Source organism: Lipotes vexillifer, unplaced genomic scaffold (assembly GCF_000442215.2).
Source record: "Lipotes vexillifer unplaced genomic scaffold, Lipotes_vexillifer_v1.1 scaffold1221, whole genome shotgun sequence".
In the NCBI taxonomy this organism is placed as follows: Eukaryota; Metazoa; Chordata; class Mammalia; order Artiodactyla; family Lipotidae; genus Lipotes; species Lipotes vexillifer.
Genome location: NW_006783353.1, coordinates 790,063 through 812,115, shown reverse-complemented (window position 1 = coordinate 812,115; position 22,053 = coordinate 790,063). Strand labels below are relative to the sequence as shown.

At 40.2% G+C, this 22,053-nt stretch overlaps 1 pseudogene; it reads right to left on the bottom strand.

The window, feature by feature from the left end:
- Positions 1–12,394: 12,394 nt before the first annotated feature.
- LOC103077996 (tyrosine--tRNA ligase, mitochondrial pseudogene) lies at positions 12,395–18,982 on the bottom strand (annotated as a pseudogene).
- Between the last annotated feature and the right edge of the window lie 3,071 nt (positions 18,983–22,053).

The following is a 22,053-nucleotide window of genomic DNA, read 5'->3' as shown; positions in this document are numbered from 1 at the left end:
TATACTAAAATCACAACACTTCTTTTTTTAAAAATTAGATTCCATTTATTTGAGCTAAGCAAGGACTATGGGAATGTACTCCCTAAATCCTTTTTAGGTGGTCTGTGTCGGCAGGCCATCTGTTCCCCTCTACTTTGCTTTGGGCCAAGCTGACCAGCTCCAGGAAGGACTGGGCGGGCTGGTGCGATGGCCACTGTCAAAGGGAGCCTCTGCGAACAGTGTGACTCCATTACAATGCTCCATTTACAAAGCTCCTTGAGAACAATATTCTTCCTGACATTAGGATCAGGAATAGTTACAATTGTTCTGAACAATTGGTTGGCTTTGAATAACGACTACTTGGTTTAAAAACAAATATACATTCCGACAATAGAGGATCTCAGGTTATGCATTTTCTCTCTTCCTCTCTCCAGGCTCTGTTGGACGCCCTAACCTTTGTTTCTGTTTAGATTTCATCCTAATTCTTTTTATTTCATGTATCTGCAATTTGTGAATGCTTGTAAGTTTTTCTAAATACATTTTAGAGTAAGACAAGGTAGATATCAATCCATTAATAAAATGATGGGTGGGCTTCCCTGGTGGCGCAGTGCTTGAGAGTCCGCCTGCCGATGCAGGAGACGCGGGTTCGTGCCCCGTTTCGGGAGGATCCCACATGCCGTGGAGCGGCTGGGCCCGTGAGCCATGGCCGCTGAGCCTGCGCGTCCGGAGCCTGTGCTCCGCAAATGGGAGAGGCCACAACAGTGAGAGGCCCGCATAACGCAAGGAAAAAAATAAATAAATAAATAAAATGATGGGTGAGAAAGTTTTGAGTACTTGTGTAAGTTACAGAATTTAACTTAGGATGCTCTGATATTTTCATCTTGAATATGATGTGTGTGTGTGTGTGTGTGTGTGTGTGTGTGTGTGTGTGTAAATTATACCATACGTTGCCCAGTTAGAAACTCTGGAATATTACTAAAAAAAAAAGTTCTGGGCCAGAGAAGAAGAAAGTGGTTTGCTGCAGACATCAGTTAGAATGCTCTCAGGTAAACGAAACGAAAATCCTAAACTACAAGGAGATACAAAGTTGAAGCCCATTGATTTTTATTTACCAAGAAGTCTGGAGCAGCCCTTCCAGAGTCATTTCATCAGCTCCTCCATGAATGCGTGGGGGACTGGTGTCGGATGTTCTCTCAGACCCTGCCCTGAGGTGGTAAGGTGGCTTCTGTCACTTGGTACATCACTTCCTCGTGTGACTGCTTCCCAGGGCAAGCCAAGCTGGCAAGAAACCTCTCCTGTTTTCATCACGGAGGAGCAACGCTTCTTAGAAGGACTTCAGAAGACGGCCTCTTCCATCTCCTTGTTCAAAACTATCTGACGTGGGCATTCTCGGCTGCGAAGGAAGCTGGGAAAGGCAACGTGGACTTTTCCATCCTTCAGAGTGGAAAGCAAGAAAGCAGAAATGGGGCTGGGAACAGTCGTTAAGAAGCCAAATATTGCTGTCTGCCACAAGAATTCAATAAAAAACACTGATTATATAGAATATTTACTAAAGGGGTTGGCCTTGGGCAATGAGTGATCAGAACAGAGGTGGCCTTGAACAGCAGGTTAGACTGAAATGGGGTTGCCCTTTACATATTAGTCTCGATTAGATACAAGTCCCCCAAAACATTAGCGAAATTTTCACGAGAATGTTCATGTTAACTGTGTAGTTCTTCCCAGGAAAGAGCTAGAAGGGCTTTTGTGGAATCAAGCTTGAGGAGAGAGGTAAGCTGGTTGTCAGCAGCCCCGGGGATGCTTCCTGGGTCACCTCTGGAGGTTGAAGGGCAGGTCAAGGTTGCCGGTTCTTAGAATGACCACCTGCCTTTGTCAGAGCAGCTCTGTATTTGTTATCTTTCTACACAGAGTTTAAAAAGCATTTAGAGGCTCACAAAATGTCTGATAAACACGGGTAATTTGTTGCAGCTGTAGAGTAGGGTTTCCCAAAATGTGGTCTGCATCAGAATCCCCTAGGCCTGCTTGTCTAAAATTCAGTTTCCCAGATCCTATTCCAGGCCCATAAATTAGATATTCTGATTCACTGATTTGGGGCAGGGACAAAGTTTCTCTATTTCAAGCAAAATCTAAAGTTGGAAACCCACCGAGATTCCCTATAACCAATAATGCCCTAAAAAAGACCCTATTTCAATAATTAGGGATGTGAGCAAAGATTAAGTTACAAAGATGATTATCCCCTTGTCTTTGAAGTTGATTTTTTTTTTTCTTCTTTCTAAATTCTTGTGTTTGACATTCAGCCTTGAAATTCTCATACAGATTCTGAAATTACATTCCTGGTTTCTCTTGGCTTGTGTCTATGTATGTAAATTAAAAAGTTAAATATTCATTGGAAGCGTTATATATAAGTCACTTTTTGGCTCCTGCCAGGAATGCTTTGTTCATTTCGTCAATGAGGCAATATTTTAGAGTAATTGTTTTAAATGCAGACTTTTTCTTTTCCAGGAGTTAAATAAAAACAGGCAAGTACAGACAAATGCAAGCAGTGCTTTGTGAATGGCTGAAATTCAGGTACCCTTTCATTACATCACAGCAGCAAGAGATAGATTAATTTTCAAGCGTGGAGACTTTCAATATTGTTCTTGTGATTGCAGAGCGTCCACAGACATTCCTGTGCACTAATAATTACCCTTCTCAGTTAATGCAACTGTTCCTAAAAATCAAACAGAAAGGTCCTAAGAAAATTAGTTTCTTTTTGTTTATCCCAGTATGAGAGGATCAACTGTCGATTAATTAAACGCTCTTGCTTCAGTTTCTGTACGGTACTGGTTTTCAATTGAGTTAAGCTTATGCTTTCACACTTAAAAGCCTGTTTATAGGATCATTTTTAATCCTCTTCTGAAAAGGTTTAATTTACAATCGAGCATGCTCTCTCCTCCACTTTAATTGTTTCCAACAATGCAAATGAAAATGTCCTTTACAGCATGGAAAATGGGGGATAAGAGAATTCTCACATGTTGACTTTCAATATGTTTTTCTAATTTCTCAGAAATGGCATTATATTCGAATAATTCGAATATATTTCCATCACCATGGAAACATGGACCCAAAGAACGAGAGAGAGCGCAGGTTTGTGTCACAAAGGCAAGCACACCAGAACCCAGCACAGTAATGAAGAGTGACAGCTTTGATTAATGACTAAAATGAGTAATAATTCTGTCCAGGCTTTATTTCCTTGCCTTTGCCTTCTGATCCCCTGCTTCCCTTTTCCCCTTCTTAATTTCAGTGACTACTCATCTCTTGTTCATCTTTAAAAGTTCTTTGTAGGGTTTCTTCAAAGTTATATTTTGTATATTTTAGAAAAATACCAAGGCAATAAGAGAAGGAGAACTGAAATGCGAGGGTGAGCTGCAGTAAACCTCAAGTTCAGAAAAGGGTCCCTAATAATTGACTGCTCAAGTTGAAACGTTAGTGCACACAATGCGCACGCACACACAAGCGCGTTCACACACAATGCGCAAACACAAAAGCCCGCGCACACACACGAGTATATTAAAAGCAAAGAGTAAAGATAGTTCTTAGTTAATGTGCCCTTTTAAAAAGGGTATGACCCTACCTTTCATCATGAAAATAAAGAGGCTTATTAGCATGAAATGATTCTGTCCCTTCATTCTGTCTGTCTACTTTGGGAGTTTCCATTTGCTTCATTTCCATTTCTATTGGTATTTATGTCTTAATAGCAAAAGTCAACCTGATCCCAAATGGAGCTCACAGCCATGATGTAGAATGGAGATCACCAATAAAAGGTAATCCCCTTTGCTCCCAGCCTGGTGGATGAGATCTGGATAGATTAAACAGATTTGGACCAAACCAACAATGCACTCCTTGATTTATGAAAGTCCAAGCTGTGACCTTGGTATCACACCAGAAACCATTCTTTGGATGCCCTACCCAGGAGACACAGCCACCCCCCTTCTTTTCCGGCAAGGTGGAATCATTAAGGAAACCCAAGGATCAGAAAGCTCACCAAGTTTGGAGACCATCAACTGGCCTGCAGATATATGTTGTTTGGCTCATATAGGTTTTTAATATTTTAAATTCATTGCCAGCATTTAAAAACATGAGATTTAACATAGAAAAGCAAGATAATTGGTATTTTTTGAAAAACTAAGATATCTGGCAGCACCAAGCCTGTGCGTGGCAGTGATTGGCAAGAACAGCGTAGATGCTACTCCCTTTGGACAGAAGGGGTGCCCTCCTTCCAGTTTTCAGTCTCCACCCCCACCTCTTGCCCATGGCCTGCCCAGTTCACCCACAGCTACTGCCTGCCTGGCCTCTACTGACATCTGAATTTGAGTCTCCTGATTCAGCTCAGTATCTGCACTTTTCCAGGTGAGGAGACACAATCCTAAGAATTGAAAGCCTTGACTGAAGTTGCAAGTTCACAGTTGAAGCCAGCTTATCCCTCAGTGGGGTTAAGAGGAGCAGAGCACAGTGAGTCAAACTCCCCTGTGCTGAGCAGGTGATGGAGTGTCATTCCAGACACCAGTGAGTGGGAATCCCAGAGGGCAGGTGTGTGGGCAGCATTCCTTACACCTGGATATGCTTCTGCTTTCTCCCAATAAACTTAGAGTCTCATACCAGGGATTAGAGGTTTACTGTTACTATTACTAACACCATTAACCTTGCTGGAAAGGCGAGGCCCAATTCCTGGGACCTGATTAGACATGCTTTAGTTCTACCATCTAGCGAAGATTGCCCAAGACCCAGGGCATACCAAGGGAAGCCCAGGAGTGGCTGGCCCCCACTGCAGTCAGTAAGACAGGCAAGAGTGCATGTAGACAATGCTAAAACAGTAATAAAACTGACTAAAAGTCAGCCTACTTTTTATTAGTAGCACATGCTAGCAAATCTGAATGATGCCAGTGACACTGAGATATTCCTCTCTAAAAAAGTATGTTGTTAAGTTCTAAGCAATTGCTGTGGTTGTAATTGAATTTTTAAAAATACAGAGCAGAAAATTAGCATATTATTTCTACATGAAACTCATAAAATCCTCAGACATCCTGCCCCAGAGCACCTAGACCCAAATATGTGAATTCACTTTGACAGTAAGTTTTGTGACAGTTTGAAATCCTCTGAGCTGACTTCAGGCTAAGTTCCTGTTTCTAACCCCTGCTGTGCTACATCTTCCTGTGTTTAAACAGTAGCTTGGAAATAAACAATGATGGCACAGTGATTGCAGAGACAAGAAACAGAACTTGAGTAATGAATTCTGTCATTGTATGGTGTTTTAATTTATGTTTACAATCCTTTAACTGCAAAAACCTTTATTTAAAGCCCCTACAACCAATCACACTATCTTGAAGAAACAAATACATGGGTAGTTGTGTTTGGGGAGATTCATCATAAAATGGAATTTTTATAATCTCTGCCAAATTTATCCTCATGTTTAAGATTTTTGCATAACTATTTTTGTATACGTTGCTTAATGTGAAACATTTTGAAATTAAAATGAATAAAACATGTTCTCTGATCAACTGTGAGTGAAACTGATTTAAAAAATCTAGCTATCTTCTTTTTTTAAGGAATGTGTTGATTAATTTTGATGAGGTTATCAACAAATTGTTAGAAATGAAGCCTCAAAAGCCAACTGTAATGTTATTATTCATTACTATGAGTAAACAATATGATGGCTTACATCTTCCCCTTTGTTCAAAGAATACATTAATGTAATTAAAAGTTTTAAACCATTACTCTGTGTTTCTTTTCTGACCATTATTATTATGAGTATTATTACTGACCATAAGTTTACCTCATAAAGAAGGGTAGTGTTCAAATAGCATGAACTCTGGGTCATGACTATGGCAGAGTTTTCACATTTTGAAGTGCCATGTTCCACCTTTACCCCAAACTAGACTCCCATGACTTCTCAGATGTAGGTAGCAGGTTTTCACCTGTCCTGCATGTGGACTGGATTTAGTGCCAGCTTATTATCTACAATAGAATTCGCAGCAATGTGAAAATTTCTCAGAGATTTGGAGAGCAGTTTACTCCTCGGTTGTTTCCACAGCACTTTGCTCACAAATATATATGTCATGAATAAATGTTTGCATGACCATCTCCCCCAGCAGACATGAGCTCTTATAACATAGGGAACGTGCATTAATGATACTATTTCTATGACATTTCAGGTACCTAATAAACTCCACTGAATGAGTAGACAGATGAATGGATCGATGGACAGAAGGATGGATGGATGGAAGGATGCATGCATGCATGGATGGAAGGATGAATGGATAGATGGACAGATGAGTAGTATCTCGTTGAAGAACAACACTTTGCAAATATATGAGATTTACATTCCTACTAAATTAAACAGATACTTTTGAAAGGAGTGATACTTTTTCTTTAAGAGCATACGCTAACCCTAATATCACTGATATCACTTTAAAACTACACCTCACTTGCGTTAAGTATCAGTAAATCTGAACAAATGCTTTGAAATCCTTAAAAGCCAATAGCCAGTCAGTGATATGGCAGCGCCTAACATAGCGCAGAGTTTCTCAAACGTCAACTTTATTGCATATACAACTTCATCTTTTTGCCCAAAAACTATGTTATGTGATTATTTAGTAAATATTTCCGTTTAGTTCTGCTCTTTGCTTTTGTAAAACTTATCTTAATACCATAATTCTGTTATAAGAAATAATACCCATGTATATTTCAGCTTTATGTGCCTCTTATGTTATTTTTTTCATGCACTCTTAAATAAGCACATAAACATTGAAACATATCCAGTCCATCTTAGAACTGAGATCTAGATACCAGCACAGCGGAATGAACATAGGCTTTGGGATAAGATGAATGGGTGTTCAAGACATATAGCTTTATCATTTCCAAGGTAACTTAATGTCCTTAAAAGGCAGTTCCTCACATACATACGGAGTAAGGAAACTAACCTCACAGAATTGTGACGATTAAATGAAAAACATATGCAGATCTCCCAGTAGGAGCCTTCCATAGATTATTTAGGTGCTCAGTCAGCTGCTACAATGGTGTTGATGTTTCACTTTTTAAACAAACCCTATTCTTTCTTTCTGCACTTCTCACTCTCTCTAAAAATCTGTTGACCATTCTTATGCTGAATACAGCCTCATAGAACCAACATGCCCAATTTTATGCAAAACAAGCATCAGTCATAGCAACTGCATCAAATAAAAATAAATATGAACAATATAAAAATAAATATGGACAGCTGTCAGGGAGCAAAAGTGGAGAATGGAGAATTCTCCACCTGACACCGCTTCCGTGTTTCTCTGCCACCTCGGAAACTGCTTGTGGGCCCTCCAGACCTTGGGCTCTTTATCTAATAAAACTGAGGGAGTGAATTCTTTTTCCACGTAAAACATTAGTTGGTGAAATGTTCACTATTTGATACACCATCCCTTTGCTTTCTTGGTTTGCCTTCTTCTTATTCTCATTGTGAGAGCATATGTAGAGCGAATGTGACTATAAAAGTGAAAAGATCTTGTACTGGGGTTTCAGGAAAGGATTTTTCAAGTTCAAACAAGTTTTAACTGAAGCTCTCTTAACCCTTCTGCTATTGAACCACCAGCCCAAGCCCTTATCAGGTGTCTGACCCACCCCCACCACACACACCCACACCTTTCACCCAAATGACACCAACTTGCACCCAAATGACACCAACTTGCTTTTATTTATTCTTATCGTGTTGGGGGACTTGCACTCTCAGAGAGAAAACAGATTGAAAACAAGAGCAGAAATCAATAGCTGGAATCTGAACAGTGAACAGAAATTTTAGTTTACATTTTTTTTTCCCTGAGAGAGAAAAGTGCTTCGAGTTTTGATTGTATAGTACTGGCCTCCAAAGCATTTAATTAAGATGTCTGATGCAGGTAATAACAAATATGAAGGACTTGGCTCCACAAATGATCACCCTGCAGACATCCCAGAAACAAACAAGCACCAGAGCAAGAATACATGTTTCTCCTTCTGCCCATTCATCCTTTGGACTTAGCAAGCTGGTCATACATGTGCCCTCGGAGGTCAGCCTGATTGTGGGTAGGAGAACAAAGAATCTGCCTTCAGGCAGACCTGGGTTCCAATCCTAGATCTGCCATTATCTAAGGTAGATCCACAAGTAGCTTAAGTTCTCTGACTCTCAGTTTCCATCTTATAAAAATGGTGATTATGCAAGGTTTTGTGGAAACTGATTAACAAACTGTTCTGATTATTTATTACTGTATAATGTGCCACTCCAGAATTTAGTGATATATCAATGACCATGTTATTTTGCTTATGAACTTTGTGGCTCAGGAATTTGGACAGGGAATAGCCAATGTGGCTTGTCTGCACTGTTCTTCCTGGAAACTTGGCTGGGGAGACTCAAATGGCTGGGGTTGACTTGAGCAGATGAGGCCTGAGATTACCTAAGACTTGTTCCCTTGCATGTCTGGTGCCTGAGCTGAGATGATGTGGATGGCTGGGGCTCACCGGATCTCTCTCAGTGTAGCACTAGGGCCTCTCCAAGTGATTTCTCCAAAAGGCCTTATCACCATGGCGACCTTAGGATGGTAAGATTTCCCACACGGCAGCTCAGAATTCCAACAGCAAGTGTTCCAGCAAACAAGGTGGAAGCTGGATGGTCTTTTAGGACCTAGCCTTGGAAATCACGCAGTGCTATTTTCACTGAGCTCTGTGCGTTGGAACATGCCCTGCTCTCTCAGACTCAAGGGGAGGACACATAGGTACTGTACTTAAAACACGCTATATTTAAAAGCATCAGCCTCGCATCTGGAATATTAATCTCCAGAAATATTGTAGATCAGAATCCCCCAAATCAATTCCCTGTTGTAATCATGCTATAATAGATAAGTCATAAAATACGTGAGTATATACTTCATAAGGCACTTTTATATCCATTGATTCATTATGTTACATTATCCCTATCTAAGCAGGAGAAATATTTTTTCATATATTGGAAATAACATTCAGAGAAGTTGAATCAGTTCCCCAGGATCACTGGTACATCATTGGTTGTTAAATACACCGTTGGCAGCAGCATCCTCAACCACTAGAGAGACATGTGCGTGCAAACTCAGGAGTGAGGTTATCTATCTCTAATTATCATTAGAATCTGACCTGCATGCTCATTAACTATTTCTCATTTCATGTACACTCAAGAACCTGAAAGTTAAATGCCTGAAAATGCACTGAGTGCAATACACTGACGAAATACCACATTCATATGCCTGTAAAGAAACACTTAATATTGCTGCTACTTTGATAATAAATTATATATATACACATACACACCTATACATATGTATATATATATATGTCATAAAGAGCTTTCATAGACACGATCACGTTTGATTCTCAAGGAAATATAGTTATACATGATTTTTAATTAAACTCTGGTTTTAAGGTAATTATAGATCCACATACAGATACAAGAAATAAAGCAGAGAGATTCCATGTACTCCAAACCCACTTTTCCATTAGTGGTAATATTGCAAAACTATAGTACAATATTTCAACCATGACATTGACATTCATGTTGCCTTCTCCTGTAGCCACACCCATTCCCTACTGCCTTCCATCCTCCTTAACACCTGGCAACCATTAATCTGTTCTCCATTTTAATACTTTTGTTGTTTTAGGAATGTTATTGACAGGTTTCCCGTTCTCTGAAAGTAGAGCGTTCCTATGAAACCTTCATAAGCCGAAATGGTGTGAAGCAAAGAAGTGATTACCTGAGGACACATTTTGATAATGATGCACTAAATAAATTGAGATAAAGCACAGAGGCTCCCAGACACAGGGAACATAGCCTTTCCAACAAATGGTGCAAAAGCATTTGGACTTGCACATGCAAAAAACAAAAACAAAACAAAACTTTGACCTAATTCTCTTATTTTATAAGAAAATTAACTCAAAATGGATCACAAACTTAAATGTAGAAAGTAAAACTACAAGGATTTTAGAAAAGTAATCCTAGGAGGAGAAATCTTTGGGATCTAGCTGTAGATTAGAGTTCTTAGTCTTAAGAAAGTCAACAGAAGAAAAAATTGATAAATTAGACTTCACCAAAATTAAAATCTTTGCTCTGTGAAAGACACTTTAAGAAGATGAAAAGACAAGCTACAGGTGAGTAAAAATATTTTCAATCCACATATCTCATAAAGAACTAGTGTCTAGATCACATAGAGAATTCACAGAATTCAACGTACAAAGCAGTTAGGACATGGGCCAACAACATGAGATGTTTCATGAAGGAAGATATACGGGTGGCAAATAAGCACATAAAAGATGTCCAACATCAATGTTCATTAGAGAATTAAAGCCACAAAGAGATATGACTGCATACCTATGAGTGGGGTTAAAATAAAAAATAATGACAACACCAAATCCTGGTGATGACATAGAGAAATTGGGTCACTTATATGTTACCGGTAAAAATATAAAATGATGTGGCCACTTTAGAAAAGTCTGGCAGTTTGTTAAATAACTAAACATACAACTATCATATAACTGAGCAGTTCAACTCCTAGACATTTATTCCAGAAAAATGAAGATATTTGTTCACGTCAAAAAATGAACAAGAATGTATAGATTGACTCATAATAAGCCCCAAACTGGAAATAACACAGATGACTTTCAACAGCTGAAAACCTCCTTTTGTTGGCCCTTCGGCTGAGTGAAGTTTTGAAATGTAGAGATGATCTCTGATATTTCTAATGGATACCTGTATGTTCTAACTACGTAAATAAAGTTGCCAGTATGAAGTGACATTAAAGTTTGTCAGTAAATGAATTCTTCCTAACTTTACTCCCAGAAGGAAGTTTAGATAAGCTATAGCTTTTTAACATATAAATCTACTTTGGAACATAGCAATACAGCTTATACTGTATGAAAGTCTTATGACTATTTTCCTTTTAGATTTTTGTAATTGACTGAAGTATTACATCTCCATTTTTGCATATGAAGATAAATGACTTGCTCCAAGTAACGCAGGTAGTAAATGGCTAGAATTTGAACTGTTAAAGCCATGCTTTACTGCCTGTAAGATTTTTCTAAAACAAATCTGATTGTAGACTATTTTGTGTGTATGTTTGTGTTTTACTTGATCCTCAGGGGAAATAAGGGTGTTAATACTTTGATTTTTCAGATGTTGGAAATAGTTCTGGAGAATTAACTTGCCTGATGAATGCAGAGCTTAATTGAACTGTCTTGATTCCAAATCCCTTAAATTTGACATGAAAACTTCCCTTACTGGAATATCTTTTGGTATTCTCATATGGTTGGATATTTGGTATAATATTTGCCTCTATTTCATTTTGTTGGTTACTTAACTTTTTGGTTCATCTCAAGTTGCAATCTGATTGGGGACAGAAGTTGAAACTTGTACATTTATCAACTTTTAAATCAGTTTTAAGACAGTGCTACCTTTTTACTGAGTATAAAAACAAGGATATGAGTATATTTAATTATATGGAAACACAGGCAAGGGACTAGAAAATTGATTAGAAACTTTCTGAAAAGTCAAGTACTGATTTTTCTTTTCCTTGAAAAGAAGCTATTTCGGGGACTTCCCTGATGGCGCAGTGGTTAAGAATCCGCCTGCCAATGCAGGGGACACGGGTTCGAGCCCTGGTCCGGGAAGATCCCACATGCCGTGCGCCACAGCTACTGAGCCTGTGCTCTAGAGCCCGTGAGCCACAATTACTGAGCCCACGTGCCACGACTACTGAAGCTGGCGCGCCTAGAGCCCATGCTCCGCAACAAGAGAAGCCACCACAATGAGAAGCCCGTGCACTGCAACGAAGAGTAGCCCCTGCTCGCCGCAAATAGAGAAAGCCCACCCGCAGCAAGGAAGACCCAACACAGCCAATAAATAAATAAATTTTTTAAAAAAGAAACTGTTTCTACTGCAATTTCTAATGCCAACTATGGCTTCCTCTAACTTTTCTCCTTTTTTACGGAGAACTGTATTTGCTTCCCAAACAACAAAAAAATCCAGTGAGATACACACCTGATATAAAAGTATCCACAAGTCCTTATAGTACCTCTTTTTCAGTGTTCCTACTCATCTCCAAAAGAGCAAGGACAGGATAGGAAAGACAGCATTTAGTTTTTCATGAAGTATAATTATTAAAAGAGATTAATCCTGGAAATCATGCTTTTCTATGGTAGTCCTTAATGTTTACGGATCAGGAAATAAAATAGCCCACTACTCCACAAACATAACCAACCTATATAAATAATGAAATTACTCACACTGTGAGGCCGAGAGTATACTCCATTCTCTGTTTTGGATTTGCAAAAGCGAAGGTATAAGTTCGTATGTCTTGGGAATGAATGATGAATAAGTATGAACCATCAGAAGGGTTTTTCATCATAGCTGAAGCCATTTTATCACGTAGAAATTCCTTTTTCCTATTTTACGTAACGAAAGGCCATTCTTAAGAATATGTGGTCCGACACCTAACACACTCTCAGGATTTGTTACTTGTCTGTGATTTATACTGACTCTGCCTTCTGTGATTGTCTGATACCCTCAGGGACCATCTGGAATGGCATTTACTTTGCAGCAAATCTAGGACGCTTGTTCCAGGGCCAAGAACTAATTCAGAAATGAAGCTTCTTTCAACAACTCTTAGAACCCTTGATCACACATGACCTCCAGTGCATCTATGCTGCTAAAGGGCTTGTGTGAAACTTTTAGCAGAGTCCAGCCTTTCTTGTTCCTCAACAAGCTTTGTGACTTATGCAGCAAGTCGTTTCTGAGGACCCCGCTTTTCTGGCTCTTCGACATGTAGCTACATTATGTGGTCAATCTCTGCAAGGGGCAGAAAAGTTAAGAGCTTCAGGGACCTTTCTACCCAATCATCCTGCTGCCTGACAAAAAATCGATACCATAAGCCAAACAGCATTGCCAGCAGACTTTCCCAGTTTTGCTCCAGCTGTAATTAGAGGAACAGAGATTCCAAATATAATACATCTTCTCCAGTCAACTTGTGGATGAACTCAGATTCGGACATGATATTGTCTAGCTGTTCAGATCCACCCAGCTGGACCCGGCATCGATAACGATGGAACATGTAGTAGAAATCAGAGGCCTGGAGCACCAGGTATTACAACTCGGCCAAACTCCTGCCTTCGAGGCTCCTGAGGTTCAGCTGCGTGCCCATGAGGAAGTGGCTGACCACTGCCGCTAGGAAGTCCACCAGGTGCTGCTTCCGGTACCAGGCGGGGTTGCGCCGCACCATGAAGCTGCCCCAAGTCGGCCCATTAGTGAACAGCTGCCGGTGATGAGCCTCGAGCCCTTGGAGCAGGCGCACGCGCCTCTTCACACAGGCTCCGCCTCCAGCGCCTAGTGCTCTGCGGTGCCGCAGCTTTGGTCTCGCCGGCGCCGTGGCTTCTCCCAGCAGCGTGGTCACGTGGTGGGCGCGCTCGATGGAAGTGAGGCCCCGAACCGCCAGCAGGAAGCCAGTCCGCCGTGGGGTCGAAGCCGCGGTGGATGGCCTGGGGAAAACTGCTTGCCAGGCCGCGGTCAAAGAACTGGGGTAGCTCTGTCTTCGTTCCTCTCTGGGGAGAATTCCTTGAACAGACCCCGAGCCTTCTGCACCGCCAGCAACCCCTGGGCGCCCAAGTGGGCTTTACACAGCCCCGGGGCAAGACTCCTGACCGACCTGGGCTCCCAAACTACCGGCCCCAGGAAATGCACCGCAACCGGGTCTTCACCATCCTGGCAGCAGCAGGAAGGAAATGCTGCCTCATGTGGGTTTATTTTTTGTTTGTTAATTTTTATCTTATATTGGAGTATAGTTGATTTACAACGTTGTGTTAGTTTCAGGCGTATAGCAGAGTGATTCAGTTATGCATATATATTTATGTTCTTTTTAAAATTTTTTTCTCATTTAGGTTATTACAAGATATTGAGTATAGTTTCCTGTGCCATACAGTAGGTCCTTGTTGATTATTTTATATATCGTAGTGTGTATATGTTAATCCCAAACTCCTGATTTATCCCTCCCCCCAGCATCATGTGGTTTTGATGAGAAATAAGATCACATGTGTAGAGACTCTTCGCAAATTGGCAAATGCTACCCCAATTTTATTTTGAGGTCTGACTAAATATTGTACACTTCGCCCAGAAGTAGAATTTTATGTACAGAATTGTTATTTTTCTGTGAAATATTCATGTAGAAGATGTGATTTGAAAACTTAAAAAAGTTCTGTGGTAAAACGATAATCTCATTTTCTCTAGTTAGAGAAAAATGTCTTATGGGTGTTCCCTATAAGAGAAGCAATATGTTTCATTGGAGCAATTGGCTGAGATGGAAAAAAGGCAAGCATAATAAAAGGTGTCTATAAAATCAGTCAAGTAAAACATTAAGCGTTGGAAAAAGAGCTCAGTGTTTTAATTGTCTTTCAGGAGTTTGTTCTGTGTGTGCAGGCAAAATGATAACGACAAATTTCAAAGGCAGCCTCTCTGAATGACTTCCTCTGAAATCCTACAGAACTGGTAGCATTCTGATAGCCTCTAGGTGAGGAATGAGGACGCAGAGCAGATGGTTGAATGTTATTATGACTTGGAGATAAGCATATTCCTTGGCAACTCTAAACAAGAACCAATGAGTCTACTGTCAGCTTCAGGAAGGAGGCAGCCCTTTGAAATGCCTGCAGCGCAAGTGACCCATGCTTTCCCAATGATTCAGCAGGTTAATAATTAATAACATCTGAAACTTGTGGAAATGATTACACAAGAGCACTGCATCCCACTATGAATTCTTCACCCATGATACACTTGGGCCGAGTGTTTTGTTACCACATACTCTCTGCAATCATTCTTAGCCATTAATCTAAAGTTTCTGTGTTTGTAGAACTGCTGTGAACGGACCAATTTATCATTGACAAATATTTGGTTACCTTTGGTTGATGAGAGAAGTTGGAAATGGATCAGTACTCCAGGTCTTGCCACGTCCTCACTACCAGGTAACGCTTCACAATAAAAGTGGGTCTCAGACTGAATTCTGCTACGTGTACAAATATTTGTCAGCAAACCAGCATTGGCTTCCTCTGTGGGAAGGCAAAGACTCTGCTTTCAGTCCTTTCATATATTCTGAAAGTATTTTGCAGGAAATGGTCACTCCAAGAAAATGTGACCATTTTCTAGCAGTGGAATTCAGTTAATCTGAGACCAGGGGTCAGACTCTCCCAAAAGTGGCTGAACACAGGATACTGGGTGAGATCTAGGGCACCACTCCTTTAAGCCAATCTCCATATCCTGAGCACCAATTATTTCACCAATGAAAATTCACTTCTGATCTTCTGTCAATTGACAAACCCTCTGGAGTTAATCAGAGATAAAGATGGCTTGGGAATTCCCTGGCCATCCAGTGGTTAGGACCCTGTCCTTCCATTGCCGGGGGCCTGGGTACTAAGATCCCACAAGCCACGTGGTGCAGCAAAAAAAAAAAAGATAAAGATGGCTTAAATAATGGCAGAAGCTGCTTAGGGGGTACAGTCTTTTGATAAGGGCTTCCTAAAAGCTACCATTACCCTCCAAATACTTATCTTTAACTAGGGTACAGAATTTTTACCAGAAAATCTCAAATAGTCATTGAATCTAATTAGCACACATGCATGTTTTATGCTCTGAGCTGTGAAATAGCATGAATTTGAAGTCAAATTAAATGTAGCTCTTAAAATGGTTACTAATCATTTCTCTGACACCAGCTAAATAAATCCACCTTAAGATACTGATATTTTTAAGTCATTGAACCTGTACTGTTAAGTGATTTTGTACTTTTGTGAAATGAACAGTTAGAACAGTTTGTTGTAATTAAAGTAATAACTTTTGTTTGATTAAGTTTCCAACTTTCAAGTCTTATGATATATTTTAGTTAATAACCATTCAGTTGAATGATTTTGAAGATTGGAAAATAATGTCAAAATGATAGGGAAGTTGTCTAGCATTTCTTAGGAAGCAAGTATAGTCAGCCCTCTGTATCCACAGGTTCCAAATCTACAGGTTTCAACCAACCACAGATGAAAAGACTCGAAAAAAAATTCCTGAAAGTTCTAAAAAGCAAAACTTGAATTTTCCTGAGCTGCCAGCAACTATTTACATAGCATTTACATTGTATTAGGTATTATAAGTAATCTAAATATAATTTAAAGTATAAGGGATGATGTGCACAGGTTATAAGCAAATATTAAGCCATATTATATAAGGGACTTGAGCATCTGAGGTTTTTGTATCTGAGGGGGTCCTGGAACCAATCCCCTGTGGATACCAAAGACAACTGTATTGTTCGAGAAAAAGATTTAAAGCTGTTTTGTTTTAATTTTACCTTCTTAAAAACTTAAGAATTAGAAATGGACGTTTTACTAGGATAAAACTGATTAACATAATTGTCAAACACATAAATCCTTTCTCCTGGGTGAAATCTATCCTCATTTGTATCATTTTTACTTTGGGAAGCATTTGTCAGCATTTTAAGGGGAAGTTTATGCTGGTGTTTAGATCCCTTGACAAGCATTTCTAGCCTCATTTGGTCATCAGGCATTGAGGGCACCACAGATTTTATTTCCCAAATTCACAATCTGCAGACTCTCAGTTCTTGAATATTACATATTATGGAGTTTATTCAATGAATCATCCTCTCATTCACAGGTATTTATTAAGCAACAAATATGGATCAGGCACAGGAAGCTAAAGCTATGAGAAACACAGTCCCTGCCTCAAGAATGTCACAGTCTAGTGGGGAGACCAGGAGGTAGCTGGTGTGATGGCAGTAGATGACAAAGTTGCTGAGAGCCTGGGCTCTGCAGCCCTCTTGCTGGGCTGGAATTCTGGCTCTGTCATGACTTAACCTCCCTGGGGTTCAGTATCCCCACCTGTAAAATGGGTACGATAATACTATCAACTGCATAGGGCTGTTGTCAGGACTAAAGGCAGTTATTCATATTAAAAACTCAGAACGGGATCTGTCACATAGTAATGAATGTGTGGACAACACATGTTGGCTACAATTATTATTAAGTGTAGGGTACTTGGGGATCTGCTTCCGTAAGAGTCCGTCTGGTTCATCCAAGTCAATTCAGACACCAATTCCTTCCAAACTGAACTCTCGTTGCCTTTCTTATCTAGGATTTCCCTTCATTCCTGGTCATGACTCTGGTAAGAGTTGTTATTTCACACTTCTTTTCCTGACAGAGTCTGATGCCCTCAGATGTATCTTTCAGACTTCCCAGTCACTAATTTGAAAATCTTATATGATTATCTCTGATCATCTCCCTCCCCTGATCAAAATCTCCTTCAATGTCTGTCATCATCTTGAGTATAAAATACAGACTCTTCAGTCTGACATGAAAAACAGGGCCTCCCAGAGCTCAAGTTATCCTGGGTCCCTCTTGGGTTTTGAGATGCCTTATTAATGTGTAACAATGGAGAACTCCTAAAATAACATCTCAAAACTTTGGTACATTTACATGTTTGCAACATATAATAAGCAAATACAAATGAATATGTATTTGTTTATGACAACAAATACATAAACATACAATTGTGTAATTCACAAGATAATTGGAGAAACCTTACCGATCTTAATTCATAGTTGATGTGGTTCGTATTTGGTACACAGGTTGACAGCCATATGGTGACTGGAGCACCTTCCTCTTTCCATATGATCAGTGAAATTCTTTGTATTAGTTAGAAATGATTTTTGACTGGAACTAATGAGTTGTGCAGTATCAGTTTATTACGTCTCATGATCCTGCCATCTGGATTGGACTCACCTTGCTGAGTCTATTCCCTCTGCATTTGCTGGGGCTGGAACATCCAAGATAGCTTCGTTACTCACATGTTTGGTGCTTCAGCTGGGGGGCTGGGGTATCTGGTGGCTGACCAGCTGTCTCTTTCTCCATGTGGTTTCATGTGGCTAGCTTGGGCTCCCTCACAGCATGAAGATCTCAGGGTATGCAGACTTCTTACCTGGTAACTGGTTTCTGAGAGAGGAAGTCACTCTTTGAGACTAGTCCTAGAACTGGCACTGTGTCATTTCCATCCTATTCTATTGGTGAAAGTAAGTTACAAAGCCAGCCCGTCCAAGGAGAGGGAAAATAGAAAATAGATCCCACCCCACCTCTGGATGTGGGAAGCAATGTGTGAGTACGGTGAGGGGAGGAGGGCTCACAGCCATCTTTGAGGACTTTCTACCCCAGATAACGTCCGCATGGGGGTAGTTACTGTATTGATTCAGTGGGTCGACTCTGATACTTTTGGCTTCCCTCTCATTGTTGAAAGTTTATTGTATCTCCTCTGTTTCAGCCTCCCCCAATCATATTCAAGGGTAGGAAACAGAAGTAGCAAGGGGCACGGTGGCTTTCTTTGGTCGCTTCTTCCTAACCAAGTAGAGAAAAAAATCTTTCTCACAAGCCCCGATCAGATTTCTTCTTATATTTCTTTGTGCAGAATTGGATTGTATATCTACCCTTAAAAGGATGGGTCCTTTCCCTAAGATGTAGTTAAATTTACATCCCAAACCAAATTGGACTTCTGAGAGCAATATGGAAAGGGGAGAATAGATTTTGTGCAAGCAAGTAATGTTGCTGGCCATGTTCTGTAACTGCATATATAACCCAAATTGTAGAACAATTATATAATTGTATATAATTTCAGATAACACTGAAATATCCAAATTAAATATTTACCATCTACTGTCCGCATAACAAACCCCATACTAGTGTTTGACTATGAGAACCCTTTGCCTCTAGTCGGAGAAACTACATAGACATGAGGCAAAGAACATGAATTCAGGGAGGGATGCAGAATTGGGGCCAAAACATTCCATCTAAAATCCCCTCAAATTTATACTCCAGGCATTCTGAAATCTTTGCATTTCCTTACCCACTCCAAGCTCGCACGTCTTGTCTTTAAACTGCTGATCTGTGTACCTGTAGCATCTTTCCTCATGCCTTCACCTGACCATCCTTCAAGATTCAGCTCAAAAGGCATTTCTTCCCCTGGGCCTTCTCGTATTCTCAGGCTGGGTTAATGGCCTCTGTTGCCTGCCTTCTCCCGTGGTACTCTGAGCTCATCACTATTGTGATAATCATATTATCAGATTTGTTAATATTATTTGTTTACTTATATATGTTTCACATTAGATCATAAGGACAGCCTAATGCCCTGCAATTAAGGCTAGGAGTACATTTTCTGAGTCCTCATATCTTCAGCACTTAAAGAGTATTTGGGTCACAGTAGAGAATCAAATGCTGGTTGACTAAATAAATGGATGGACAGTAGCTTGACATTCTATCCTGAAGGCAATGGGAAGCCACTGGATAATTTTAAATGTGATTGTTATTTTTGTATTTTTGGAGGGGAATATTTTGGTAGCAGTGAAGAATGTAGTAGAAGGGGTGAGACTAGAGAGGCGAGAAGATCAGGAAACTGACGTAAGACTAATATGAAATAACAAGAGATAGAACTAAGATAATGTCAGTGTTGAGGATGAGAACAGAGCAGACTCAAGCGATATATAGAAAGTAAAGAGATAGATCCTAATTCCCAGTTAGTTCTGGAGGGTAAAATAGAGGCAAACTCTTAGCTGATTTTTATGTTTCTGCCTTGGGTTACCCGTTGGAGATAGAGCCTTTTCTTGATGTCAGGAATGTACCAAGGGGCGGGTATTCTGGAATCCAATTTTGGAATAATGAGCATGTGGTACCAGTGGAACACCCATGAAGAGAGTTGAGTAGGCAATTGGAATAATGGTAGCTTAGGTGAGAAATCAGAGCTTGATAATTAGATTTGGAAATGATCATAGATTAGTGAAGCCATAGAAATAGCTGTGTTCCCCAGGAGGAATGAGAGAAGGGGCAGAAGACAAACTTGATAAGAACTAGCACTCACCAATGAGTGGAAGAAAGCAAACCTGTAAAGATACTGAGAAGGAACATCTGGATAAGCATTTAGGAAATGGGGTGGACTAGTTTGCTAGGACTGCCATTGCAAAATACCACAGACTCGGTGGCTTAAACAACAGAAATCTACTTCTCACAGTTCTAGAGGCTGGAAGTCTAAAGTCAGGGTATTGGCAGGTTTGGTTTCTCCGGATGCCTCTCTTCTTGGTTTGTAGGTGGCCTCCTTCTTGCTGTGAGTTCACATGGCTTTTTCTCTGTGTATTCACAGCAGCATCCCTGGTGTCTCTTCCTCTCCTTATAAGGACATTAGTCACCTTGGGTCAGGCTTCAACCTGTGCATGTTGGGGGATACAGTTCAGTCCATACCATGGGGATACAATAGCAACATGGCAGTCAAAGGAAGGAGGTGACATGCTAGTATCCAAGGCACTACACAAGGAAGCTTCCAATTGAAATGTGCCCATGAGTTTTGCTGGTTGCAGACAAGGTGTGAGCTAAACAAAAGGACTTTCCACTGGCCAAGGGGCTGCAGTGGCTGATTAATGAGTGAGAGACGAGGAAGCAATAGGAAAGGGTGGCCTGATCATTCCACAGTCATCTCAAGATACTAGGGTGACCAGGCCCATCAACCACCTGATCAATTTATCCTAGAGTGGAGACTCCGGAGCTGGACAGGCCTCATTCACACCCTGGCTCTGGTCCTTACTAGCCCTGTGACCTTGGCCAAATACTTAATCTCTCTAAACCACAGTTTCTTAGCTGGCAGGTGAAGAGTAGAGTAGTATTGTGAGGACGTGCTCCAGAATGTTAAGGGATTATCTTTGGGTGATAGGGTTAAGGATCCTTTTTATTTTCTGCCTTTGGCTTATCTGTATTTCAGATTTTTTCTACCTAAAGTTAACATACATTACTTTTGTAATTTAAAAAAGTTATGTTTTCTCCAAAAGAAACCATTCATGCTTTCTGTAAACGTGTGGCAGAACTGCAGTTTCTATGAATATCTGTGATGAATTGCAAACAAGGAAATGGATTAGAGAAAGACTCTCGTTTTTCCCTCTAGTGAAGACAAGAAACATACGTTGAATACTGCAGGGCACAGAATGGGGTTCACAGTTGAGTAAACAATCTGTGCTTTCAAGGACTTTACAATTAGCTAGGTAGAATTCCCCCAAATAAATGAGTAACGATAATGCACTCAATGCCAGAACAGGACAAACATTAAAAAATAGGTTAAATAAACGAAATGCTTCTGGGGTTCTCCCTGGGGGAGGAGGGATGACATTAGGCTGGAGGAATCACAAAATGTTTCCTGGAAGAGGTAGCATCCCGGATGACCTGAAAGGTGTGTGTATGTGTGTGTGGGGGGGGGGTTCCCTCGCAAATTCAGTTGTCTCAGTGCTATTGGTCTGCTTCACAATGGAAGGAAAATTGGCCCAGAGATAAGAGATAAGGATGCAGAACACACATGGAGAGGAATCTCCCTGTCCACTGCTTTAGTTGCCAGTAACCTCAACAGCCATATGTCAGAAAATACAGGGGAGTCAAAAATTCTTGCCTTATCACAACCAGGAGATGCAGGGCTTACAGTAACCACATTCTGATCCAGTCCAGTTGTTTTCTGTGTGTGTGTTCAGAGTTTGTAAAACTGGAAAAATGAAGATATTCAAGCTGTTTAACTTCCATTCCAGTTGATTTTTATTGTTTTTCAATTTGATGAGAACTTAAAAATTACCTTCCTTGTTTTTCAAACCCTGAGTCACACTTTTATCTTTTTGTTTCCATCTGCAAAAGCCCCAGTTTTTGTGATTGTATCTTAACTGCCTATGTGAATACACAAAATTATATTACGTTAAATATACAATTATATGTGAAGACCATGGCTTAAGGGTATCAGACTGCTCTTTCAGTGAGAATTCCTAAAGGAATTTCATATTGACAAATTTGTAAGATTGTCAAATTGCAGTATACACGAGTTTACGTGTCTCTGATTGCACTTCAATGCTTTTTGAAAGGTGAGTTTGCACTTGGCAATGCCAAAGTCAGACTCTCAGTTTCACAGGAGATTGAAGATGAAATCGGAAATATTAAAGGCAAGCAAAATTAAAATCAACATTAGTC